A 26,245-nucleotide genomic window follows, 5' to 3' on the forward strand; every position below is an offset into this window, starting at 1 on the left:
AGAGAAGGTGGGGGGTATTTTGGGGTACATTGGGGGGTATTAGAGAAGGTGGGGGGTATTTTGGGGTACATTGGGGGGGTATTAGAGAAGGTGGGGGTATTTTAGGGTACATTGGGGGTATTAGAGAAGGTGGGGGGTATTTTGGGGTACATTGGGGGGTATTAGAGAAGGTGGGGGGTATTTTAGGGTACATTGGGGGTATTAGAGAAGGTGGGAGAGAAGGTGGGGGGTATTTTGGGGTACATTGGGGGTATTAGAGAAGGTGGGGGTATTTTGGGGTACATTGGGGGGTATTAGAGAAGGTGGGGGGTATTCTGGGGTACATTGGAGGGTATTAGAGAAGGTGGGGGTATTTTGGGGTACATTGGGGGGTATTAGAGAAGGTGGGGGGTATTCTGGGGTACATTGGAGGGGTATTCTGGTCACGTGATGAAGCCGAGGTTTGCCAGTCTCTCCTCCCTGAATAAAGATGGCGCCCCAGCCACTTCCTGCTTCACTTCCTCCGTCGCAGTGGGCGGGCTATGTGACGTCACTGGCGGGAAGAGGCCGCTCCGCTGAGTGCTGGTGACGCGGAATGTGAGGAGAGAAGCGGAGAACGGTAAGTGACCCACCGGAGGGCGGAGCTGTAGCCCGGAGAATGGGAAGGGGCGGGGCAAGGTGTGTGAGTGGGAGGAGCTGTGTACCTGGCCGTCCTGGGACATTGTAGTAGTGAGGGGAGGGGGGGGGCCTTGTATTGGTCACTGTGAGTGCGGAGCCCCGCCCCCTCCCGATCATTATCTTACCTCAGGCCTGCCATCAGAGGCCACGCCCCCAGACTTCACCTCAAGAGACCAGGAATCTGATTGGCTCTTCAGTGCCATGGCACAGACCGTCCAATCAGGAGATCACATGGAAGGGCGGGATTGGCTGTGCTGGGCTCCGCCCCTCCCCCCCAACAACGACATAAACATCCAATCCGATCGTCCCATCCCCCCCAGAGAGATCGTCCCATCCCCCCCCCCCCCCCAGAGAGATCGTCCCATCCCCCCCCCAGAGAGATCGTCCCATCCCCCCCCCCAGAGAGATCGTCCCATCCCCCCCCAGAGAGATCGTCCCACCCCCCCAGAGAGATCGTCCCACCCCCCCCAGAGAGATCGTCCCATCCCCCCCAGAGAGATCGTCCCACCCCCCCCCAGAGAGATCGTCCCATCCCCCCCCCAGAGAGATCGTCCCATCCCCCCCCAGAGAGATCGTCCCATCCCCCCCCAGAGAGATCGTCCCATCCCCCCCCCAGAGAGATCGTCCCATCCCCCCCCCCAGAGAGATCGTCCCATCCCCCCCCCCAGAGAGATCGTCCCCCCCCCCCCCCAGAGAGATCGTCCCATCCCCCCCCCAGAGAGATCGTCCCATCCCCCCCCCCCAGAGAGATCGTCCCATCCCCCCCCAGAGAGATCGTCCCATCCCCCCCCCCAGAGAGATCGTCCCATCCCCCCCCAGAGAGATCGTCCCATCCCCCCCCCCCAGAGAGATCATCCCACCCCCCCAGAGAGATCGTCCCATCCCCCCCCCAGAGAGATCGTCCATCCCCCCCAGAGAGATCGTCCCATCCCCCCCCCCAGAGAGATCGTCCCATCCCCCCCCCAGAGAGATCGTCCCATCCCCCCCCCCAGAGAGATCGTCCCATCCCCCCCCGCAGAGAGATCGTCCCATCCCCCCCAGAGAGATCGTCCCATCCCCCCCCCCAGAGAGATCGTCCCATCCCCCCCCCAGAGAGATCGTCCCATCCCCCCAGAGAGATCGTCCCATCCCCCCCCCAGAGAGATCGTCCCTCAATCCCCCCCCCAGAGAGATCGTCCCACCCCCCCAGAGAGATCGTCCCATCCCCCCCCAGAGAGATCGTCCCACCCCCCAGAGAGATCGTCCCACCCCCCCCAGAGAGATCGTCCCACCCCCCCAGAGAGATCGTCCCATCCCCCCCAGAGAGATCGTCCCATCCCCCCCCCAGAGAGATCGTCCCACCCCCCCCAGAGAGATCGTCCCACCCCCCCCCAGAGAGATCGTCCCATCCCCCCCCCAGAGAGATCGTCCCATCCCCCCCCCCAGAGAGATCGTCCCATCCCCCCCCAGAGAGATCGTCCCATCCCCCCCCCAGAGAGATCGTCCCATCCCCCCCCCCCAGAGAGATCGTCCCATCCCCCCCCCCCAGAGAGATCGTCCCATCCCCCCCCAGAGAGATCGTCCCACCCCCCCAGAGAGATCGTCCCACCCCCCCAGAGAGATCGTCCCATCCCCCCCAGAGAGATCGTCCCATCCCCCCCAGACAGATCGTCCCATCCCCCCCCAGAGAGATCGTCCCATCCCCCCCCCCAGAGAGATCGTCCCATCCCCCCCCCCAGAGAGATCGTCCCATCCCCCCCCCCAGAGAGATCGTCCCATCCCCCCCCCCAGAGAGATCGTCCCATCCCCCCCCCAGAGAGATCGTCCCATCCCCCCCCCCAGAGAGATCGTCCCATCCCCCCCCAGAGAGATCGTCCCATCCCCCCCCCCCCAGAGAGATCGTCCCATCCCCCCCCCAGAGAGATCGTCCCACCCCCCCCCCAGAGAGATCGTCCCATCCCCCCCCCCCAGAGAGATCATCCCACCCCCCCCAGAGAGATCGTCCCATCCCCCCCCCAGAGAGATCGTCCCATCCCCCCCCAGAGAGATCGTCCCATCCCCCCCCCCAGAGAGATCGTCCCATCCCCCCCCCCAGAGAGATCGTCCCATCCCCCCCCCCAGAGAGATCGTCCCACCCCCCCAGAGAGATCGTCCCATCCCCCCCCCAGAGAGATCGTCCATCCCCCCCCCCCAGAGAGATCGTCCCATCCCCCCCCCCCAGAGAGATCGTCCCATCCCCCCTCCCCCAGAGAGATCATCCCCCCCCCCCAGAGAGATCATCCCCCCCCCCGAAAGATCGTCCCATCCCCCCCCCCGAGAGATCGTCCCATCCCCCCCAGAGAGATCGTCCCATCCCCCCCTAGAGAGATCGTCCCATCCCCCCCCCCAGAGAGATCGTCCCATCCCCCCCCCCCAGAGAGATCGTCCCATCCCCCCCCCCCCAGAGAGATCGTCCCATCCCCCCCCCAGAGAGATCGTCCCATCCCCCAGAGAGATCGTCCCATCCCCCCCCCAGAGAGATCGTCCCATCCCCCCCCCAGAGAGATCGTCCCATCCCCGCCCCAGAGAGATCGTCCCATCCCCGCCCCAGAGAGATCGTCCCATCCCCCCCCAGAGAGATCGTCCCATCCCCCCCCAGAGAGATCGTCCCATCCCCCCCCAGAGAGATCGTCCCATCCCCCCCCCAGAGAGATCGTCCCATCCCCCCCCCAGAGAGATCGTCTCATCCCCCCCCAGAGAGATCGTCCCATCCCCCCCCAGAGAGATCGTCCCATCCCCCCCCAGAGAGATCGTCCCATCCCCCCCAGAGAGATCGTCCCATCCCCCCCAGAGAGATCGTCCCACCCCCCCCAGAGAGATCGTCCCACCCCCCCCTAGAGAGATCGTCCCATCCCCCCCCCAGAGAGATCGTCTCGTCCCACCCCCCCCAGAGAGATCGTCCCACCCCCCCTAGAGAGATCGTCCCACCCCCCCTAGAGAGATCGTCCCATCCCCCCCCAGAGAGATCGTCCCATCCCCCCCCCCCAGAGAGATCGTCCCATCCCCCCACCCCCCAGAGAGATCGTCCCATCCCCCAGAGAGATCGTCCCATCCCCCCCCCCAGAGAGATCGTCCCATCCCCCCCCCCAGAGAGATCGTCCCATCCCCGCCCCAGAGAGATCGTCCCATCCCCGCCCCAGAGAGATCGTCCCATCCCCCCCCAGAGAGATCGTCCCATCCCCCCCAGAGAGATCGTCCCATCCCCCCAGAGAGATCGTCCCATCCCCCCCCCCAGAGAGGATCGTCCCATCCCCCCCCCAGAGAGATCGTCCCATCCCCCCCCAGAGAGATCGTCCATCCCCCCCCCAGAGAGATCGTCCCATCCCCCCCCCAGAGAGATCGTCCCATCCCCCCCCAGAGAGATCGTCCCATCCCCCCCCAGAGAGATCGTCCCATCCCCCCCCAGAGAGATCGTCCCATCCCCCCCCCCCCAGAGAGATCGTCCCATCCCCCCCCCCCAGAGAGATCGTCCCATCCCCCCCCCCAGAGAGATCGTCCCATCCCCCCCCCCAGAGAGATCGTCCCATCCCCCCCCCAGAGAGATCGTCCCATCCCCCCCCCTGAGAGATCGTCCATCCCCCAGAGAGATCGTCCCATCCCCCCCCCAGAGAGATCGTCCCATCCCCCCCCCCAGAGAGATCGTCCCATTCCCCCCCCCAGAGAGATCGTCCCATCCCCCCCCAGAGAGATCGTCCCATCCCCCCCCCCGAGAGATCGTCCCATCCCCCCCCCAGAGAGATCGTCCCATCCCCCCCCCAGAGAGATCGTCCCATCCCCCCCCCCCAGAGAGATCGTCCCATCCCCCCCCAGAGAGATCGTCCCATCCCCCCCCCAGAGAGATCGTCCCATCCCCCCCCAGAGAGATCGTCCCATCCCCCCCAGAGAGATCGTCCCATCCCCCCCAGAGAGATCGTCCCATCCCCCCCCAGAGAGATCGTCCCATCCCCCCCCAGAGAGATCGTCCCATCCCCCCCCCAGAGAGATCGTCCCATCCCCCCCCCAGAGAGATCGTCCCATCCCCCCCCAGAGAGATCGTCCATCCCCCCCCAGAGAGATCGTCCCATCCCCCCCCCAGAGAGATCGTCCCATCCCCCCCCAGAGAGATCGTCCCATCCCCCCCCAGAGAGATCGTCCCACCCCCCCCTAGAGAGATCGTCCCATCCCCCCCCCAGAGAGATCGTCCCATCCCCCCCCCAGAGAGATCGTCCCACCCCCCCCAGAGAGATCGTCCCACCCCCCCCCTAGAGAGATCGTCCCATCCCCCCCCCCAGAGAGATCGTCCCATCCCCCCCCCCCAGAGAGATCGTCCATCCCCCCCCCAGAGAGATCGTCCAATCCCCCCCCAGAGAGATCGTCCAATCCCCCCCAGAGAGATCGTCCCATTCCCCCCCAGAGAGATCGTCCCATTCCCCCCCCCAGAGAGATCGTCCCATCCCCCCCCCCAGAGAGATCGTCCCATCCCCCCCCCCAGAGAGATCGTCCCATCCCCCCCCCCAGAGAGATCGTCCCATCCCCCCCCCAGAGAGATCGTCCCATCCCCCCCCCAGAGAGATCGTCCCATCCCCCCCCCCAGAGAGATCGTCCCATCCCCCCCCAGAGAGATCGTCCCATCCCCCCCCCAGAGAGATCGTCCCATCCCCCCCCAGAGAGATCGTCCCATCCCCCCCCAGAGAGATCGTCCCATCCCCCCCCAGAGAGATCGTCCCATCCCCCCCCCCAGAGAGATCGAACCATCCCCCCCCAGAGAGATCGACCCATCCCCCCCCCAGAGAGATCGTCCATCCCCCAGAGAGATCGTCCCATCCCCCCCAGAGAGATCGTCCCATCCCCCCCCAGAGAGATCGTCCCATCCCCCCCCCAGAGAGATCGTCCCATCCCCCCCCCAGAGAGATCGTCCCATCCCCCCCCCAGAGAGATCGTCCCATCCCCCCCCCAGAGAGATCGTCCCATCCCCCCCCAGAGAGATCGTCCCATCCCCCCCCCCAGAGAGATCGTCCCATCCCCCCCAGAGAGATCGTCCCATCCCCCCCCAGAGAGATCGTCCCATCCCCCCCCCCAGAGAGATCGTCCCATCCCCCCCCCCAGAGAGATCGTCCCATCCCCCCCCCAGAGAGATCGTCCCATCCCCCCCCCCCAGAGAGATCGTCCCATCCCCCCCCCAGAGAGATCGTCCCATCCCCCCCCAGAGAGATCGTCCCATCCCCCCCAGAGAGATCGTCCCATCCCCCCCCAGAGAGATCGTCCCATCCCCCCCCCAGAGAGATCGTCCCATCCCCCCCCAGAGAGATCGTCCCATCCCCCCCCAGAGAGATCGTCCCATCCCCCTCCAGAGAGATCGTCCCATCCCCCCCCAGAGAGATCGTCCCATCCCCCCTCCCAGAGAGATCGTCCCATCCCCCCTCCCAGAGAGATCGTCCATCCCCCCCCAGAGAGATCGTCCCATCCCCCCCCAGAGAGATCGTCCCATCCCCCCCCCCCAGAGAGATCGTCCCATCCCCCCCCCAGAGAGATCGTCCCATCCCCCCCCCAGAGAGATCGTCCCATCCCCCCCCAGAGAGATCGTCCCATCCCCCCCCAGAGAGATCGTCCATCCCCCCCCAGAGAGATCGTCCCATCCCCCCCAGAGAGATCGTCCCATCCCCCCCCCCCAGAGAGATCGTCCCATCCCCCCCCCCCAGAGAGATCGTCCCATCCCCCCCCCCAGAGAGATCGTCCCATCCCCCCCCCCAGAGAGATCGTCCCATCCCCCCCCCAGAGAGATCGTCCCATCCCCCCCCCAGAGAGATCGTCCCATCCCCCCCAGAGAGATCGTCCATCCCCCCCCCAGAGAGATCGTCCCATCCCCCCCCCAGAGAGATCGTCCCATTCCCCCCCCAGAGAGATCGTCCCATCCCCCCCCAGAGAGATCGTCCCATCCCCCCCCCCGAGAGATCGTCCCATCCCCCCCCAGAGAGATCGTCCCATCCCCCCCCAGAGAGATCGTCCCATCCCCCCCCCAGAGAGATCGTCCCATCCCCCCCAGAGAGATCGTCCCATCCCCCCCCCCAGAGAGATCGTCCCATCCCCCCCCAGAGAGATCGTCCCATCCCCCCCCAGAGAGATCGTCCCATCCCCCCCCAGAGAGATCGTCCCATCCCCCCCAGAGAGATCGTCCCATCCCCCCCCCAGAGAGATCGTCCCATCCCCCCCCCAGAGATCGTCCCATCCCCCCCCAGAGAGATCGTCCCATCCCCCCCCCAGAGAGATCGTCCCATCCCCCCCCAGAGAGATCGTCCCATCCCCCCCCAGAGAGATCGTCCCATCCCCCCCCAGAGAGATCGTCCACCCCCCCCCTAGAGAGATCGTCCCAGTCCCCCCCCCAGAGAGATCGTCCCATCCCCCCCCCAGAGAGATCGTCCACCCCCCCCAGAGAGATCGTCCACCCCCCCCTAGAGAGATCGTCCCATCCCCCCCCCAGAGAGATCGTCCCATCCCCCCCCCCCAGAGAGATCGTCCCATCCCCCCCCCAGAGAGATCGTCCAATCCCCCCCCCAGAGAGATCGTCCAATCCCCCCCCAGAGAGATCGTCCCATTCCCCCCCAGAGAGATCGTCCCATTCCCCCCCCAGAGAGATCGTCCCATCCCCCCCCCCAGAGAGATCGTCCCATCCCCCCCCCCAGAGAGATCGTCCCATCCCCCCCCCCAGAGAGATCGTCCCATCCCCCCCCCCAGAGAGATCGTCCCATCCCCCCCCAGAGAGATCGTCCCATCCCCCCCCCCAGAGAGATCGTCCCATCCCCCCCCCAGAGAGATCGTCCCATCCCCCCCCCAGAGAGATCGTCCCATCCCCCCCCAGAGAGATCGTCCCATCCCCCCCCAGAGAGATCGTCCCATCCCCCCCCCAGAGAGATCGTCCCATCCCCCCCCAGAGAGATCGAACCATCCCCCCCCCAGAGAGATCGACCCATCCCCCCCCCAGAGAGATCGTCCCATCCCCCCCAGAGAGATCGTCCCATCCCCCCCCAGAGAGATCGTCCCATCCCCCCCCAGAGAGATCGTCCATCCCCCCCCCAGAGAGATCGTCCCATCCCCCCCCAGAGAGATCGTCCCATCCCCCCCAGAGAGATCGTCCCATCCCCCCCCCAGAGAGATCGTCCCATCCCCCCCCCAGAGAGAGTCGTCCCATCCCCCCCCCCAGAGAGATCGTCCATCCCCCCAGAGAGATCGTCCCATCCCCCCCCAGAGAGATCGTCCCATCCCCCCCCCCCAGAGAGATCGTCCCATCCCCCCCCCCAGAGAGATCGTCCCATCCCCCCCCCAGAGAGATCGTCCCATCCCCCCCCCCCAGAGAGATCGTCCCATCCCCCCCCCCAGAGAGATCGTCCCATCCCCCCCCAGAGAGATCGTCCCATCCCCCCCCAGAGAGATCGTCCCATCCCCCCCAGAGAGATCGTCCCATCCCCCCCCAGAGAGATCGTCCCATCCCCCCCAGAGAGATCGTCCCATCCCCCCCCAGAGAGATCGTCCCATCCCCCTCCAGAGAGATCGTCCCATCCCCCCCCAGAGAGATCGTCCCATCCCCCCCCAGAGAGATCGTCCCATCCCCCCTCCCAGAGAGATCGTCCCATCCCCCCTCCCAGAGAGATCGTCCCATCCCCCCCCAGAGAGATCGTCCCATCCCCCCCCCCAGAGAGATCGTCCCATCCCCCCCAGAGAGATCGTCCCATCCCCCCCCCAGAGAGATCGTCCATCCCCCCCCCCAGAGAGATCGTCCCATCCCCCCCCCAGAGAGATCGTCCATCCCCCCCCCAGAGAGATCGTCCCATCCCCCCCCCAAGAGATCGTCCCATCCCCCCCCCAGAGAGATCGTCCCATCCCCCCCCCAGAGAGATCGTCCAATCCCCCCCCCAGAGAGATCGTCCAATCCCCCCCCCAGAGAGATCGTCCCATTCCCCCCCAGAGAGATCGTCCCATTCCCCCCCCCAGAGAGATCGTCCCATCCCCCCCCCAGAGAGATCGTCCCATCCCCCCCCCCAGAGAGATCGTCCCATCCCCCCCCCAGAGAGATCGTCCCATCCCCCCCCCAGAGAGATCGTCCCATCCCCCCCCAGAGAGATCGTCCCATCCCCCCCCCAGAGAGATCGTCCCATCCCCCCCCCCAGAGAGATCGTCCCATCCCCCCCCAGAGAGATCGTCCCATCCCCCCAGAGAGATCGTCCCATCCCCCCCCAGAGAGATCGTCCCACCCCCCCCCCCAGAGAGATCGTCCCACCCCCCCCCAGAGAGATCGTCCCATCCCCCCCAGAGAGATCGTCCCATCCCCCCCCCCAGAGAGATCGTCCCATCCCCCCCCCAGAGAGATCGTCCAATCCCCCCCCAGAGAGATCATCCAATCCCCCCACCCAGAGAGATCGTCCCCCCCCTCAGAGAGATCGTCCCACCCCCCCCCAGAGAGATCGTCCCATCCCCCCCCCCAGAGAGATCGTCCCACCCCCCCCCCAGAGAGATCGTCCCATCCCCCCCCCAGAGAGATCGTCCCATCCCCCCCCAGAGAGATCGTCCCATCCCCCCCCCCCAGAGAGATCGTCCCAATCCCCCCCCCCCAGAGAGATCGTCCCATCCCCCCCCCACCAGAGAGATCGTCCCCCCCACCAGAAGATGGTCCCCCACCCCCCCAGAGAGATCGTCCCACCCCCCCCAGAGAGATCGTCCCATCCCCCCCCAGAGAGATCGTCCCATCCCCCCCCAGAGAGATCGTCCCATCCCCCCCAGAGAGATCGTCCCATCCCCCCCAGAGAGATCGTCCCATCCCCCCCCAGAGAGATCGTCCCATCCCCCCCCAGAGAGATCGTCCCCCCCCCCCAGAGAGATCGTCCCATCCCCCCCCCAGAGAGATCGTCCCATCCCCCCCCCAGAGAGATCGTCCCATCCCCCCCCCAGAGAGATCGTCCCATCCCCCCCCAGCCCCAGAGAGATCGTCCCATCCCCCCCCCAGAGAGATCGTCCCATCCCCCCCCCAGAGAGATCATCCAATCCCCCCACCAGTAGAGATCGTCCCCCCCCCAGAGAGATTCGTCCCACCCCCCCCAGAGAGATCGTCCCATCCCCCCCCAGAGAGATCGTCCCATCCCCCAGAGAGATCGTCCCACCCCCCCCCCAGAGAGATCGTCCCACCCCCCCCCCCCCCCAGAGAGATCGTCCCATCCCCCCCCCCAGAGAGATCGTCCCATCCCCCCCTCCCCAGAGAGATCGTCCCATCCCCCCCCAGAGAGATCGTCCCATCCCCCCCCCCCAGAGAGATCGTCCCATCCCCCCCCCACCAGAGAGATCGTCCCCCCCCCACCAGAGAGATCGTCCCACACCACCCCCAGTGAGATCGTCCCCATCCCCCCCAGTGAGATCGTCCCATCCCCCCCCCAGAGAGATCGTCCCATCCCCCCCCCAGAGAGATCGTCCCATCCCCCCCCCAGAGAGATCGTCCCACTCCCCCCCCAGACGAGATCGTCCCATCCCCCCCCCAGAGAGATCGTCCCACTCCCCCCCCAGAGAGATTGTCCCACCACCCCCCCCAGAGAGATTGTCCCACCCCCCCCCAGAGAGATTGTCCCATCCCCCCCCAGAGAGATTGTCCCACTCCCCCCCCAGAGAGATCGTCCCACTCCCCCCCCAGAGAGATCGTCCCCACTCCCCCCCAGAGAGATCGTCCCACTCCCCCCCCAGAGAGATCGTCCCACTCCCCCCCCAGAGAGATCGTCCCACTCCCCCCCCAGAGAGATCGTCACACTCCCCCCCCAGAGAGATCGTCCCCACTCCCCCCCCAGAGAGATTGTCCCATCCCCCCCAGAGAGATTGTCCCACCCCCCCCCAGAGAGATTGTCCACCCCCCCCCCAGAGAGATTGTCCCATCCCCCCCCCAGAGAGATTGTCCCACCCCCCCCCCAGAGAGATTGTCCCACCCCCCCCAGAGAGATTGTCCCATCCCCCCCCAGAGAGAGTTGTCCCATCCCCCCCCCAGAGAGAGCGTCCAATCAGGAGATCACATGGAAAGGGCGGATTGGCTGTGGTGGGCTTCTCCTGTGTAGAGGCATGTCTCCGCCCACCACCCGACATCCTCCGAATAATACACGAATGGAGGCCATCCAATCTCCATCCAATCCCTGAATAGAGGCCATCCAATCTCCATCCAATCCCTGAATAGAGGCCATCCATCTCCATCCAATCCCTGAATAGAGGCCATCAACTCTCCATCCAATCCCTGAATAGAGGCCATCTACTCTCCATCCAATCCCTGAATAGAGGCCATCCAATCTCCATCCAATCCCTGATTAGAGGCCATCTACTCTCCATCCAATCCCTGAATAGAGGCCATCTACTCTCCATCCAATCCCTGAATAGAGGCCATCTACTCTCCATCCAATCCCTGAATAGAGGCCATCCAATCTCCATCCAATCCCTGATTAGAGGCCATCTACTCTCCATCCAATCCCTGAATAGAGGCCATCTACTCTCCATCCAATCCCCGAATAGAGGCCATCTACTCTCCATCCAATCCCCGAATAGAGGCCATCCAATCTCCACCCAATCCCCGAATAGAGGCCATCCAATCTCCACCCAATCCCCGAACAGAGGCCATCCAATCTCCACCCAATCCCCGAATAGAGGCCATCCAATCTTCATCCAATCCCCAAATAGAGGCCATCCAATCTCCATCCAATCCCCGAATACAGGCCATCCAATCCCTGAATAGAGGCCATCCAATCTCCATCCAATCCATGAATAGAGGCCATCCAATCTCCATCCAATCCCTGAATAGAGGCCATCCAATCTCCATCCAATCCCCGAATAGAGGCCATCCAATCCCCGAATAGAGGCCATCCAATCCCCGAATAGAGGCCATCCAATCCCCGAATAGAGGCCATCCAATCCCTGAATAGAGGCCATCCAATCTCCATCCAATCCCTGAATAGAGGCCATCTACTCTCCATCCAATCCCTGAATAGAGGCCATCTACTCTCCATCCAATCCCTGAATAGAGGCCATCTACTCTCCATCCAATCCCCGAATAGAGGCCATCCAATCTCCATTCAATCCCCGAATAGAGGCCATCCAATCCCCGAATAGAGGCCATCCAATCCCTGAATAGAGGCCATCCAATCGCCATCCAATCCCTGAATAGAGGCCATCCAATCCCTGAATAGAGGCCATCCAATCCCTGAATAGAGGCCATCCAATCCCTGAATAGAGGCCATCCAATCCCTGAATAGAGGCCATCCAATCCCTGAATAGAGGCCATCCAATCCCTGAATAGAGGCCATCCAATCCCCAAATAGAGGCCATCCAATCTCCATCCAATCCCTGAATAGAGGCCATCCAATCTCCATTCAATCCCTGAATAGAGGCCATCTACTCTCCATCCAATCCCTGAATAGAGGCCATCCAATCTCCATCCAATCCCCGAATAGAGGCCATCCAATCTCCATCCAATCCCCGAATAGAGGCCATCCAATCTCCATCCAATCCCCGAATAGAGGCCATCCAATCTCCATCCAATCCCCGAATAGAGGCCATCCAATCTCCATCCAATCCCCGAATAGAGGCCATCCAATCTCCATCCAATCCCCGAATAGAGGCCATCCAATCTCCATCCAATCCCTGAATAGAGGCCATCCAATCCCCGAATAGAGGCCATCTACTCTCTATCCAATCCCTGATAAGAGGCCATCTAATCTCCATCCAATCCCTGATAAGAGGCCATCTACTCTCCATCCAATCCCCGAATAGAGGCCATCCAATCTCCATCCAATCCCCGAATAGAGGCCATCCAATCTCCATCCAATCCCCGAATAGAGGCCATCCAATCTCCATCCAATCCCCGAATAGAGGCCATCCAATCTCCATCCAATCCCCGAATAGAGGCCATCCAATCTCCGAATAGAGGCCATCCAATCTCCATCCAATCCCTGAATAGAGGCCATCCAATCCCTGAATAGAGGCCATCCAATCCCTGAATAGAGGCCATCTACTCTCCATCCAATCCCTGAATAGAGGCCATCCAATCCCCGAATAGAGGCCATCTAATCTCCATCCAATCCCTGATAAGAGGCCATCTACTCTCCATCCAATCCCTGAATAGAGGCCATCTACTCTCCATCCAATCCCTGAATAGAGGCCATCTACTCTCCATCCAATCCCTGAATAGAGGCCATCCAATCCCTGAATAGAGGCCATCTACTCTCCATCTAATCCCCGAATAGAGGCCATCCAATCCCTGAATAGAGGCCATCCAATCCCTGAATAGAGGCCATCCAATCCCTGAATAGAGGCCATCCAATCCCTGAATAGAGGCCATCCAATCCCTGAATAGAGGCCATCCAATCCCTGAATAGAGGCCATCCAATCCCTGAATAGAGGCCATCCAATCCCTGAATAGAGGCCATCCAATCCCTGAATAGAGGCCATCCAATCTCCATCCAATCCCTGAATAGAGGCCATCTACTCGCCATCCAATCCCTGAATAGAGGCCATCTACTCGCCATCCAATCCCCGAATAGAGGCCATCCAATCCCCGAATAGAGGCCATCCAATCCCCGAATAGAGGCCATCCAATCCCCGAATAGAGGCCATCCAATCCCCGAATAGAGGCCATCCAATCCCTGAATAGAGGCCATCCAATCCCTGAATAGAGGCCATCCAATCTCCATCCAATCCCTGAATAGAGGCCATCCAATCTCTATCCAATCCCTGAATAGAGGCCATCTACTCTCCATCCAATCCCTGAATAGAGGCCATCCAGTCTCCATCCAATCCCTGAATAGAGGCCATCCAATCCCCGAATAGAGGCCATCCAATCTCCATCTAATCCCCGAATAGAGGCCATCTACTCTCCATCCAATCCCTGAATAGAGGCCATCTACTCTCCATCCAATCCCTGAATAGAGGCCATCTACTCTCCATCCAATCCCCGAATAGAGGCCATCTACTCTCCATCCAATCCCCGAATAGAGGCCATCTACTCTCCATCCAATCCCCGAATAGAGGCCATCTACTCTCCATCCAATCCCCGAATAGAGGCCATCCAATCTCCACCCAATCCCCGAATAGCGGCCATCCAATCTCCATCCAATCCCCGAATAGAGGCCATCCAATCTCCATCCAATCCCCGAATAGAGGCCATCCAATCTCCATCCAATCCCCGAATAGAGGCCATCCAATCTCCATCCAATCCCCGAATAGAGGCCATCCAATCTCCATCCAATCCCTGAATAGAGGCCATCCAATCCCTGAATAGAGGCCATCCAATCCCTGAATAGAGGCCATCCAATCCCTGAATAGAGGCCATCCAATCCCTGAATAGAGGCCATCCAATCCCTGAATAGAGGCCATCTACTCTCCATCCAATCCCTGAATAGAGGCCATCTACTCTCCATCCAATCCCTGAATAGAGGCCATCTAATCTCCATCCAATCCCTGAATAGAGGCCATCTACTCTCCATCCAATCCCTGAATAGAGGCCATCCAATCTCCATCCAATCCCCGAATAGAGGCCATCCAATCTCCATCCAATCCCCGAATAGAGGCCATCCAAACTCCATCCAATCCCTGAATAGAGGCCATCCAATCTCCATCCAATCCCTGAATAGAGGCCATCCAATCTCCATCCAATCCCTGAATAGAGGCCATCCAATCTCCATCCAATCCCTGAATAGAGGCCATCCAATCTCCATCCAATCCCTGAATAGAGGCCATCCAATCTCCATCCAATCCCTGAATAGAGGCCATGCAATCTCCATCCAATCCCTGAATAGAGGCCATCCAATCCCTGAATAGAGGCCATCCAATCTCCATCCAATCCCCGAATAGAGGCCATCCAATCTCCATCCAATCCCCGAATAGAGGCCATCCAATCTCCATCCAATCCCTGAATAGAGGCCATCCAATCTCCATCCAATCCCTGAATAGAGGCCATCCAATCTCCATCCAATCCCTGAATAGAGGCCATCCAATCTCCATCCAATCCCCGAATAGAGGCCATCCAATCTCCATCCAATCCCTGAATAGAGGCCATCCAATCTCCATCCAATCCCCGAATAGAGGCCATCCAATCTCCATCCAATCCCTGAATAGAGGCCATCCAATCTCCATCCAATCCCTGAATAGAGGCCATCCAATCTCCATCCAATCCCTGAATAGAGGCCATCCAATCCCTGAATAGAGGCCATCTACTCTCCATCCAGTCCCCGAATAGAGGCCATCCAATCTCCATCCAATCCCCGAATAGAGGCCATCCAATCTCCATCCAATCCCCGAATAGAGGCCATCCAATCCCTGAATAGAGGCCATCTACTCTCCATCCAATCCCTGAATAGAGGCCATCTACTCTCCATCCAATCCCTGATTAGAGGCCATCTACTCTCCATTCAATCCCTGAATAGAGGCCATCTACTCTCCATTCAATCCCTGAATAGAGGCCATCTACTCTCCATCCAATCCCTGAATAGAGGCCATCTACTCTCCATCCAATCCCTGAATAGAGGCCATCTACTCCCCATCCAATCCCTGAATAGAGGCCATCCAATCTCCATCCAACCCCTGAATAGAGGCCATCCAATCCCTGAATAGAGGCCATCCAATCTCCATCCAATCCCTGAATAGAGGTCATCTACTCTCCATCCAATCCCCGAATAGAGGCCATCTACTCTCCATCCAATCCCCGAATAGAGGCCATCCAATCTCCATCCAATCCCCGAATAGAGGCCATCCAATCTCCATCCAATCCCTGAATAGAGGCCATCCAATCTCCATCCAATCCCTGAATAGAGGCCGTCTACTCTCCATCCAATCCCTGAATAGAGGCCGTCTACTCTCCATCCAATCCCTGAATAGAGGCCGTCTACTCTCCATCATCAATCCCTGAATAGAGGCCGTCTACTCTCCATCCAATCCCTGAATAGAGGCCGTCTACTCTCCATCCAATCCCTGAATAGAGGCCGTCTACTCTCCATCCAATCCCTGAATAGAGGCCGTCTACTCTCCATCCAATCCCTGAATAGAGGCCGTCTACTCTCCATCCAATCCCTGAATAGAGGCCGTCTACTCTCCATCCAATCCCTGAATAGAGGCCATCTACTCTCCATCCAATCCCTGAATAGAGGCCATCCAATCTCCATCCAATCCCGAATAGAGGCCATCCAATCCCTGAATAGAGGCCATCCAATCTCCACCCAATCCCCGAATAGAGGCCATCCAATCTCCATCCAATCCCCGAATAGAGGCCATCCAATCTCCATCCAATCCCCGAATAGAGGCCATCCAATCTCCATCCAATCCCCGAATAGAGGCCATCCAATCTCCATCCAATCCCCGAATAGAGGCCATCCAATCTCCATCCAATCCCCGAATAGAGGCCATCCAATCTCCATCCAATCCCCGAATAGAGGCCATCCAATCTCCATCCAATCCCCGAATAGAGGCCATCCAATCTCCATCCAATCCCTGAATAGAGGGCATCCAATCTCCATCCAATCCCCGAATAGAGGCCATCTACTCTCCATCCAGTCCCCGAATAGAGGCCATCTACTCTCCATCCAGTCCCCGAATAGAGGCCATCTACTCTCCATCCAGTCCCCGAATAGAGGCCATCTACTCTCCATCCAGTCCCCGAATAGAGGCCATCTACTCTCCATCCAGTCCCCGAATAGAGGCCATCCAATCTCCATCCAATCCCCGAATAGAGGCCATCTACTCTCCATCCAGTCCCCGAATAGAGGCCATCCAATCTCCATCCAGTCCCCGAATAGAGGCCATCCAATCTCCATCCAGTCCCCGAATAGAGGCCATCCAATCTCCATCCAATCCCCGAATAGAGGCCATCCAATCTCCATCCAATCCCCGAATAGAGGCCATCCAATCCCTGAATAGAGGCCATCTACTCTCCATCCAATCCCTGAATAGAGGCCATCTACTCTCCATCCAATCCCTGAATAGAGGCCATCTACTCTCCATCCAATCCCTGAATAGAGGCCATCTACTCTCCATCCAATCCCTGAATAGAGGCCATCTACTCTCCATCCAATCCCCGAATAGAGGCCATCTACTCTCCATCCAATCCCCGAATAGAGGCCATCTACTCTCCATCCAATCCCCGAATAGAGGCCATCCAATCTCCATCCAATCCCCGAATATAGGCCATCCAATCTCCATCCAATCCCCGAATAGAGGCCATCCAATCCCTGAATAGAGGCCATCTACTCTCCATCCAATCCCTGAATAGAGGCCATCCAATCCCTGAATAGAGGCCATCTACTCTCCATCCAATCCCCGAATAGAAACCATCCAATCTCCACCCAATCCCCGAATAGAGGCCATCCAATCTCCATCCAATCCCTGAATAGAGGCCATCTACTCTCCATCCAATCCCCGCATAGAGGCCATCCAATATCCATCCAATCCCCGAATAGAGGCCATCCAATCTCCATCCAATCCCCGAATAGAGGCCATCCAATCTCCATCCAATCTCCATCCAATCCCCGAATAGAGGCCATCCAATCCCTGAACAGAGACCATCCAATCTCCACCCAATCCCCGAATAGAGGCCATCCAATCTCCACCCAATCCCCGAATAGAGGCCATCCAATCTCCATCCAATCCCCGAATAGAGGCCATCCAATCTCCATCCAATCCCCGAATAGAGGCCATCCAATCTCAATCCAATCCTCGAATAGAGGCCATCCAATCTCAATCCAATCCTCGAATAGAGGCCATCCAATCTCAATCCAATCCCCGAATAGAGGCTATCCAATCTCCATCCAATCCCTGAATAGAGGCCATCCAATCTCCATCCAATCCCTGAATAGAGGCTATCCAATCTCCATCCAATCCCTGAATAGAGGCCATCCAATCTCCATCCAATCCCTGAATAGAGGCCATCCAATCTCCATCCAACCCTCGAATAGAGGCCATCCAATCTCCTTCCAATCCCTGAATAGAGGCCATCTACTCTCCATCCAATCCCTGAATAGAGGCCATCTACTCTCCATCCAATCCCTGAATAGAGGCCATCTACTCTCCATCCAGCCCCCGAATAGAGGCCATCCAATCCCCGAATAGAGGCCATCCAATCTCCATCCAATCCCTGAATAGAGGCCATCTACTCTCCATCCAATCTCTGAATAGAGGCCATCCAATCTCCATCCAATCCCTGAATAGAGGCCATCTACTCTCCATCCAATCTCTGAATAGAGGCCATCTAGTCTCCATCCAATCCCTGAATAGAGGCCATCTAGTCTCCATCCAATCCCTGAATAGAGGCCATCTAGTCTCCATCCAATCCCTGAATAGAGGCCATCTAGTCTCCATCCAATCCCTGAATAGAGGCCATCTAGTCTCCATCCAATCCCTGAATAGAGGCCATCTACTCTCCATCCAATCCCCGAATAGAGGCCATCTACTCTCCATCCAATCCCCGAATAGAGGCCATCCAATCTCCATCCAATCCCCGAATAGAGGCCATCCAATCTCCATCCAATCCCCGAATAGAGGCCATCCAATCTCCATCCAATCCCCGAATAGAGGCCATCCAATCTCCATCCAATCCCCGAATAGAGGCCATCCAATCCCCGAATAGAGGCCATCCAATCCCTGAATAGAGGCCATCTACTCTCCATCCAATCCCTGAATAGAGGCCATCTACTCTCCATCCAATCCCTGAATAGAGGCCATCTACTCTCCATCCAATCCCTGAATAGAGGCCATCTACTCTCCATCCAATCCCTGAATAGAGGCCATCTACTCTCCATCCAATCCCTGAATAGAGGCCATCTACTCTCCATCCAATCCCTGAATAGAGGCCATCTACTCTCTATCCAATCCCTGAATAGAGGCCATCTACTCTCCATCCAATCCCTGAATAGAGGCCATCTACTCTCCATCCAATCCCTGAATAGAGGCCATCTACTCTCCATCCAATCCCTGAATAGAGGCCATCTACTCTCCATCCAATCCCTGAATAGAGGCCATCTACTCTCCATCCAATCCCTGAATAGAGGCCATCTACTCTCCATCCAATCCCTGAATAGAGGCCATCTACTCTCCATCCAATCCCCGAATAGAGGCCATCTACTCTCCATCCAATCCCCGAATAGAGGCCATCCAATCTCCATCCAATCCCCGAATATAGGCCATCCAATCTCCATCCAATCCCTGAATAGAGGCCATTTACTCTCCATCCAGTCCCTGAATAGAGGCCATCTGCTCTCCATCCAATCCCCGAATAGAGGCCATCCAATCTCCATCCAATCCCTGAATAGAGGCCATCTACTCTCCATCCAATCCCCGAATAGAGGCCATCCAATCCCTGAATAGAGGCCATCCAATCTCCATCCAATCCCCGAATAGAGGCCATCCAATCCCTGAATAAAGGCCATCTACTCTCCATCCAATCCCTGAATAGAGGCCATCTACTCTCCATCCAATCCCTGAATAGAGGCCGTCTACTCTCCATCCAATCCCTGAATAGAGGCCATCTACTCTCCATCCAATCCCTGAATAGAGGCCATCCAATCTCCATCCAATCCCTGAATAGAGGCCATCCAATCCCTGAATAGAGGCCATCCAATCCCTGAATAGAGGCCATCTACTCTCCATCCAATCCCCGAATAGAAACCATCCAATCTCCACCCAATCCCCGAATAGAGGCCATCCAATCTCCATCCAATCCCTGAATAGAGGCCATCCAATCTCCATCCAATCCCCGCATAGAGGCCATCCAATATCCATCCAATCCCCGAATAGAGGCCATCCAATCCCCGAATAGAGGCCATCCAATCTCCATCCAATCTCCATCCAATCCCCGAATAGAGGCCATCCAATCCCTGAACAGAGACCATCCAATCTCCACCCAATCCCCGAATAGAGGCCATCCAATCTCCACCCAATCCCCGAATAGAGGCCATCCAATCTCAATCCAATCCTCGAATAGAGGCCATCCAATCTCAATCCAATCCCCGAATAGAGGCTATCCAATCTCCATCCAATCCCTGAATAGAGGCTATCCAATCTCCATCCAATCCCTGAATAGAGGCTATCCAATCTCCATCCAATCCCTGAATAGAGGCTATCCAATCTCCATCCAATCCCTGAATAGAGGCCATCCAATCTCCATCCAATCCCTGAATAGAGGCCATCCAATCTCCATCCAACCCTCCAATAGAGGCCATCCAATCTCCATCCAACCCTCCAATAGAGGCCATCCAATCTCCATCCAATCCCTGAATAGAGGCCATCTACTCTCCATCCAATCCCTGAATAGAGGCCATCTACTCTCCATCCAATCCCTGAATAGAGGCCATCTACTCTCCATCCAGCCCCCGAATAGAGGCCATCCAATCCCCGAATAGAGGCCATCCAATCTCCATCCAATCCCTGAATATAGGCCATCTACTCTCCATCCAATCTCTGAATAGAGGCCATCCAATCTCCATCCAATCCCTGAATAGAGGCCATCTACTCTCCATCCAATCTCTGAATAGAGGCCATATAGTCTCCATCCAATCCCTGAATAGAGGCCATCTAGTCTCCATCCAATCCCTGAATAGAGGCCATCTAGTCTCCATCCAATCCCTGAATAGAGGCCATCTAGTCTCCATCCAATCCCTGAATAGAGGCCATCTAGTCTCCATCCAATCCCCGAATAGAGGCCATCTACTCTCCATCCAATCCCCGAATAGAGGCCATCTACTCTCCATCCAATCCCCGAATAGAGGCCATCTACTCTCCATCCAATCCCCGAATAGAGGCCATCTACTCTCCATCCAATCCCTGAATAGAGGCCATCCAGTCTCCATCCAATCCCCGAATAGAGGCCATTCAATCTCCATCCAATCCCCGAATAGAGGCCATTCAATCTCCATCCAATCCCCGAATAGAGGCCATCCAATCTCCATCCTATCCCCGAATAGAGGCCATCCAATCTCCATCCTATCCCCGCATAGAGGCCATCTACTCTCCATCCAATCCCCGAATAGAGGCCATCCAATCTCCATCCAATCCCCAAATATAGGTCATCCTATCTCCATCCAATCCCCAAATAGAGGCCATCCAATCTCCATCCAATCCCCGAATAGAGGCCATCCAATCTCCATCCAATCCCTGAATAGAGGCCATCTACTCTCCATCCAATCCTTGAATAGAGGCCATCTACTCTCCATCCAATCCCTGAATAGAGGCCATCTACTCTCCATCCAATCCCTGAATAGAGGCCATCCAATCTCCATCCAATCGTCTAATCTGTAGTATACATGATGATTTATATCCAATGTTTTCAGAGCGATTGTCTGATAATAAGTACACAACTCTCCAGAACCAATCAGTGCAGAGATAGAGAAATCGCCACCAATCATTAGTAAGATCTCATCTGAAATATGAAGTTCAGTTTTGGGCTCAAGTTCATAAAAAGGATATCAGGGAACTGGAGAAAGTGCAGAGAAGGGCAACCAAACTGATAAGAGGCCTGGAGGAGATCAGCATGTATAATACATAAGGGGGGATATGATCTCCATGTATAAATACATAAGGGGGGATATGATCTCCATCTATAATACATAAGGGGGGATATGATCTCCATGTATAAATACATAAGGGGGGATATGATCTCCATGTATAAATACATAAGGGGGGATATGATCTCCATTTATAAATACATAAGGGGGATATGATCTCCATGTATAATACATAAGGGGGGATATGATCTCCATGTATAAATACATAAGGGGGGATATGATCTCCATGTATAAATACATAAGGGGGGATATGATCTCCATGTATAATACATAAGGGGGATATGATCTCCATTTATAAATACATAAGGGGGATATGATCTCCATGTATAATACATAAGGGGGGATATGATCTCCATGTATAAATACAGAAGGGGGGGATATGATCTCCATATATAAATACATAAAGGGGGATATGATCTCCATGTATAAATACATAAGGGGGGATATGATCTCCATGTATAAATACATAAGGGGGGATATGATCTCCATGTATAAATACATAAGGGGGATATGATCTCCATGTATAATACATAAAGGGGGATATGATCTCCATGTATAAATACATAAGGGGGGATATGATCTCCATGTATAAATACATAAGGGGGGGATATGATCTCCATATATAAATACATAAAGGGGGATATGATCTCCATGTATAAATACATAAGGGGGGATATGATCTCCATGTATAAATACATAAGGGGGGATATGATCTCCATGTATAAATACATAAGGGGGGATATGATCTCCATGTATAAATACATAAGGGGGATATGATCACCATGTATAAATACATAAGGGGGGATATGATCTCCATGTATAAATACATAAGGGGGGGATATGATCTCCATATATAAATACATAAAGGGGGATATGATCTCCATGTATAAATACATAAGGGGGGGATATGATCTCCATGTATAAATACATAAGGGGGTCCATATAGTGAACGTGGTGTTGAGTCGATCACTTTACGGTCATCACGGAGGACAAGGGACACTCTTTATGTCTGGAGGAAAAGAGATTTAATCTCCAAATACGGAAAGGTTTCTTTACAGTAAGAGCTGTGAAAATGTGGAATAGACTCCCTCCAGAGGTGGATCTGACCAGATCAGTGGATTTCTATAATGCCGCGTACACACGGTCGGACTTTCCGGCATACTTGGTCCGGCGGACCAGAGTCCGACGAACAATCCGACCGTGTGTAGGCTCCGGCGGACTTTTTCCCAAAAGCCTGCCGGACCTAGATCTGAAACAAGTTTTAAATCTTTCCGTCGGACTCAGTTTCTGGTGGAAAGTCCGCTCGTCTGTGTGCTGGTCCGACGGAAAGTCCGCTCGTCTGTGTGCTGGTCTGACGGAAAGTCCGCTCGTCTGTGTGCTGGTCTGACGGAAAGTCCGCTCGTCTGTGTGCTGGTCTGACGGAAAGCCCGCTCGTCTGTGTGCTGGTCTGACGGAAAGTCCGCTCGTCTGTGTGCTGGTCTGACGGAAAGCCCGCTCGTGTGTATGTTGGAAAACGGGGGCAGGGTATCGCATTTCGCACTCGCTGCAATAGGAAAAACAAATTTTCCTATTGCGGCGAGCGCGAGTCATGCCAGGCCCTTAGGTCTGGTATGGATTATAAAGGGAAGCCCCTACGCCGAAAAAACGGTTGGGCTGTGTGCTCGGATCGGGGTCTAGTATGGATTTTAGGGGGGACCCCACGCCATTTTTTTGGCTCAGGGGGGGCTTCCCTTTAAAATCCATACTAGACCTCTCTCCCTCTCTTCTGGCATCTTCCCTAACGCTCTAATACATGCACTTGTCAGACCCATACTTAAAAAGCCCTCACTGGACCCATCCAATCTTAACCTACACCCCATCTCCTTGCTCCCCTTCTTATCCAAACTCCTCGAACGTCTGGTCTACAACCGACTGAGCGTCCACCTCGCTGATAATAACCTTCTTGATCCCCTTCAGTCTGGATTTCATCCTCAACACTCCACAGAAACTGCTCTCCTAAAACTAACAAACGATCTACTAACGGCCAAAACCAATGGACACTATTCTGTACTCCGACTCCTGGACCTCTCTGCTGCCTTTGATATGGTTGACCACCCCCTCCTCCTCAAAAAAACTCCACGCCTTTGGTCTCTGTGACTGTACACTTCGCTAGTTCTCTTCCTACTTATCCAACCGCACCTTTAGCGTTTCTTATAACTCTACTTCCTCCTCTCCTCTTCCTTTCTCTGTTGGGGTCCCTTAGGGTTCTGTTCATGGACCTCTACTATTTTCAATCTACACCTCCTCCCTGGGTCAACTGATAGCCTCCCATGGCTTCCAATACCACCTCTACGCTGACGACACCCAAATCTATTTCTCTACCCCTCAGCTCACCCTCTGTCTCCTCACATATCTCTAATTTACTATCAGATATATCAGTCTGGATGTCACACCACTTCCTTAAGCTCAATCTATCCAAAACCAAACTTATAATTTTTCCTCCCCCAGATGCCTCTTCCCCTGATCTCTCTGTCAAAATCGATGGCACAACTATAAGCCCATCCCCACATGCCAAGCTCCTAGGTGTAGTCCTAGACTCTGAAGTCTCCTTCAAGCAACACATCCAATCACTGTCCAAATCCTGCCGCCTCAACCTCCGCAACATCTCCAAAATACGCCCCTTTCTAACCAATGACACAACAAAGCTCTTAATTCACTCCCCGGTCATCTCTCACCTCGACTACTGCAACTCCCTCCTCATTGGCTTACCTCTACATAGTCTATCACCTCTTCAATCCATTATGAATGCCGCTGCCAGACTCATCCATCTTACCAATCGCTCTGTGTCCTCCACCCCTCTCTGTCAATCCCGCCACTGGCTTCCACTCGGCCAAAGAATTAAATTCAAAATTCTAACAACTACGTACAAAGCCAACCACAACTCAACCCCCAGCTACATCACTAGCCTAGTCTCTAAATACCAACCTGCTCGCTCTCTTCGTTCCTCTCAAGACCTCCTGCTCTCTAGCTCCCTTGGCACCTCCTCCCATATCCGCCTCCAGGACTTTTCCAAAGCCTCTCCAATCCTATGGAACTCCTTACCCCAATCTGTCCGCTTATCTCCTACTTTATTAGCTTTCAGAAGATCCCTGAAAACCCTTCACTTCAGAGAAGCCTATCCTACCCACACCTAACAACTGTACTTTCATTTTCTCCATCAGCTCATCCCCCACAGTTATTACCTTTTGTCTCCACTTGACCCTCCCTTCTAGATTGTAAGCTCTAATGATCAGGGCCCTCTGATCCCTCCTGTAATGATTTGTATTGTAAGTGTACTGTCTGCCCTCATGTTGTAAAGCGCTGCGCAAACTGTTGGCGTTATATAAATCCTGAATAAGAATAATAGACCTAAGGGCCTGGTATGCCCTGCGACGGGGCTCGCAAGGTGTCAATCTCGCCGATAAAAGCGGCAAGATTGACTTCCTTTTCTAGTCCCGTCGCACCTGAGTCACGTTCAAAATGAACGGACTTGTCCATGTGTGGGCAAGTCCGTTCGTTCTGAAAGTCCGCCGTAACTCCGGCGAAAGTCTGTCGGAAAGACGGGCGGACTTAGCCCGCCGGAAAGTCCGGTCGTGTGTGGGCAAGTCCGTCCGTTTTAAAGTCCGGCGCACCTGGCGGACAAAGTCCGTCAGAAAGTATGCCAGAAAGTCCTCTTGTGTGTACTGGGCATAAGAAAGTTCTGGATTCTTTCCTCAGTGTACAGAATAGAACTGGGTGACATTTATAGGGAAAGGTGATCCGGGGAAAATCCGATCGCCTTTCGGGGGATCAGGAAGGAATTTTTCCCCTGCTTTTCTGGGGGTTTCACCTTCCTCTGGATCAGCTGTGGTGAAGGATTGTGTATATAAGACTATATGTGTGTGTGTATATATATTTATTTATTGGTTGGACTGGATGGTCGTGTCTTTTTTCAGGCAGACTAACGATGTAATAATATAACTGAAGTTCCTGTAAAATTCTCTGAAGGGACAAACATGAAAATCTTTCTCTTAAAGCAGAGCTCTGCCCAAAAGGGGAAGTTTCACTTATTCGCACCTTCCTCCCCAGTGCCACATTTTTGGGGGGGAGGTTTGACAGGTCACAGCCCTCCAGTAACGTGTCTCCTTCATATGATGTCATAGAGGGATCCGTTCCCAGTCTGTCTCCTCCCACCCTGTGCAGCCCTCCAGTAATGTGTCTCCTTCATATGATGTCATAGAGGGATCCGTTCCCGGTCTGTCTCCGCCCACTCTGTGCAGCCCTCCAGTAACGTCTCTCCTTCATATGATGTCATAGAGGGATCCATTCCCGGTCTTTCTCCTCCCACCCTGTGCAGCCCTCCAGTAATGTCTCTCCTTCATATGATGTCATAGAGGGATCCGTTCCCGGTCTGTCTCCTCCCACCCTGTGCAGCCCTCCAGTAACGTCTCTCTTTCATATGATGTCATAGAGGGATCTGTTCCCGGTCTTTCTCCTCCCACCCTGTGCAGCCCTCCAGTAACGTCTCTCCTTCATATGATGTCATAGAGGGATCCGTTCCCGGTCTGTCTCCGCCCACTCTGTGCAGCCCTCCAGTAACGTCTCTCCTTCATATGATGTCATAGAGGGATCCATTCCCGGTCTTTCTCCTCCCACCCTGTGCAGCCCTCCAGTAACGTCTCTCCTTCATATGATGTCATAGAGGGATCCGTTCCCGGTCTGTCTCCTCCCACCCTGTGCAGCCCTCCAGTAACGTCTCTCTTTCATATGATGTCATAGAGGGATCTGTTCCCGGTCTTTCTCCTCCCACCCTGTGCAGCCCTCCAGTAACGTCTCTCCTTCATATGATGTCATAGAGGGATCCGTTCCCGGTCTGTCTCCGCCCACTCTGTGCAGCCCTCCAGTAACGTCTATCCTTCATATGATGTCATAGAGGGATCCATTCCCGGTCTTTCTCCTCCCACCCTGTGCAGCCCTCCAGTAACGTCTCCTTCATATGATGTCATAGAGGGATCCGTTCCCGGTCTGTCTCCGCCCAC

The 26,245-nt window shown here is 56.1% G+C and overlaps 1 protein-coding gene across 1 annotated transcript in view; it reads left to right on the forward strand.

Moving 5' to 3' along the window:
• The first annotated feature begins 495 nt into the window (after positions 1 to 495).
• Positions 496 to 26,245, forward strand: part of ASH1L (ASH1 like histone lysine methyltransferase) — a 120,933-nt gene continuing 95,183 nt past the window's right edge. Inside the window, exon 1 of the mRNA XM_073608816.1 lies at positions 496 to 598. The gene's annotated coding sequence lies outside the window, so the exon portion shown is untranslated. The remainder of the gene's footprint in view (positions 599 to 26,245) is intronic.

The sequence above is a fragment of the Aquarana catesbeiana genome, linkage group LG13 (assembly GCF_042186555.1).
Source record: "Aquarana catesbeiana isolate 2022-GZ linkage group LG13, ASM4218655v1, whole genome shotgun sequence".
NCBI lineage: Eukaryota > Metazoa > Chordata > Amphibia > Anura > Ranidae > Aquarana > Aquarana catesbeiana.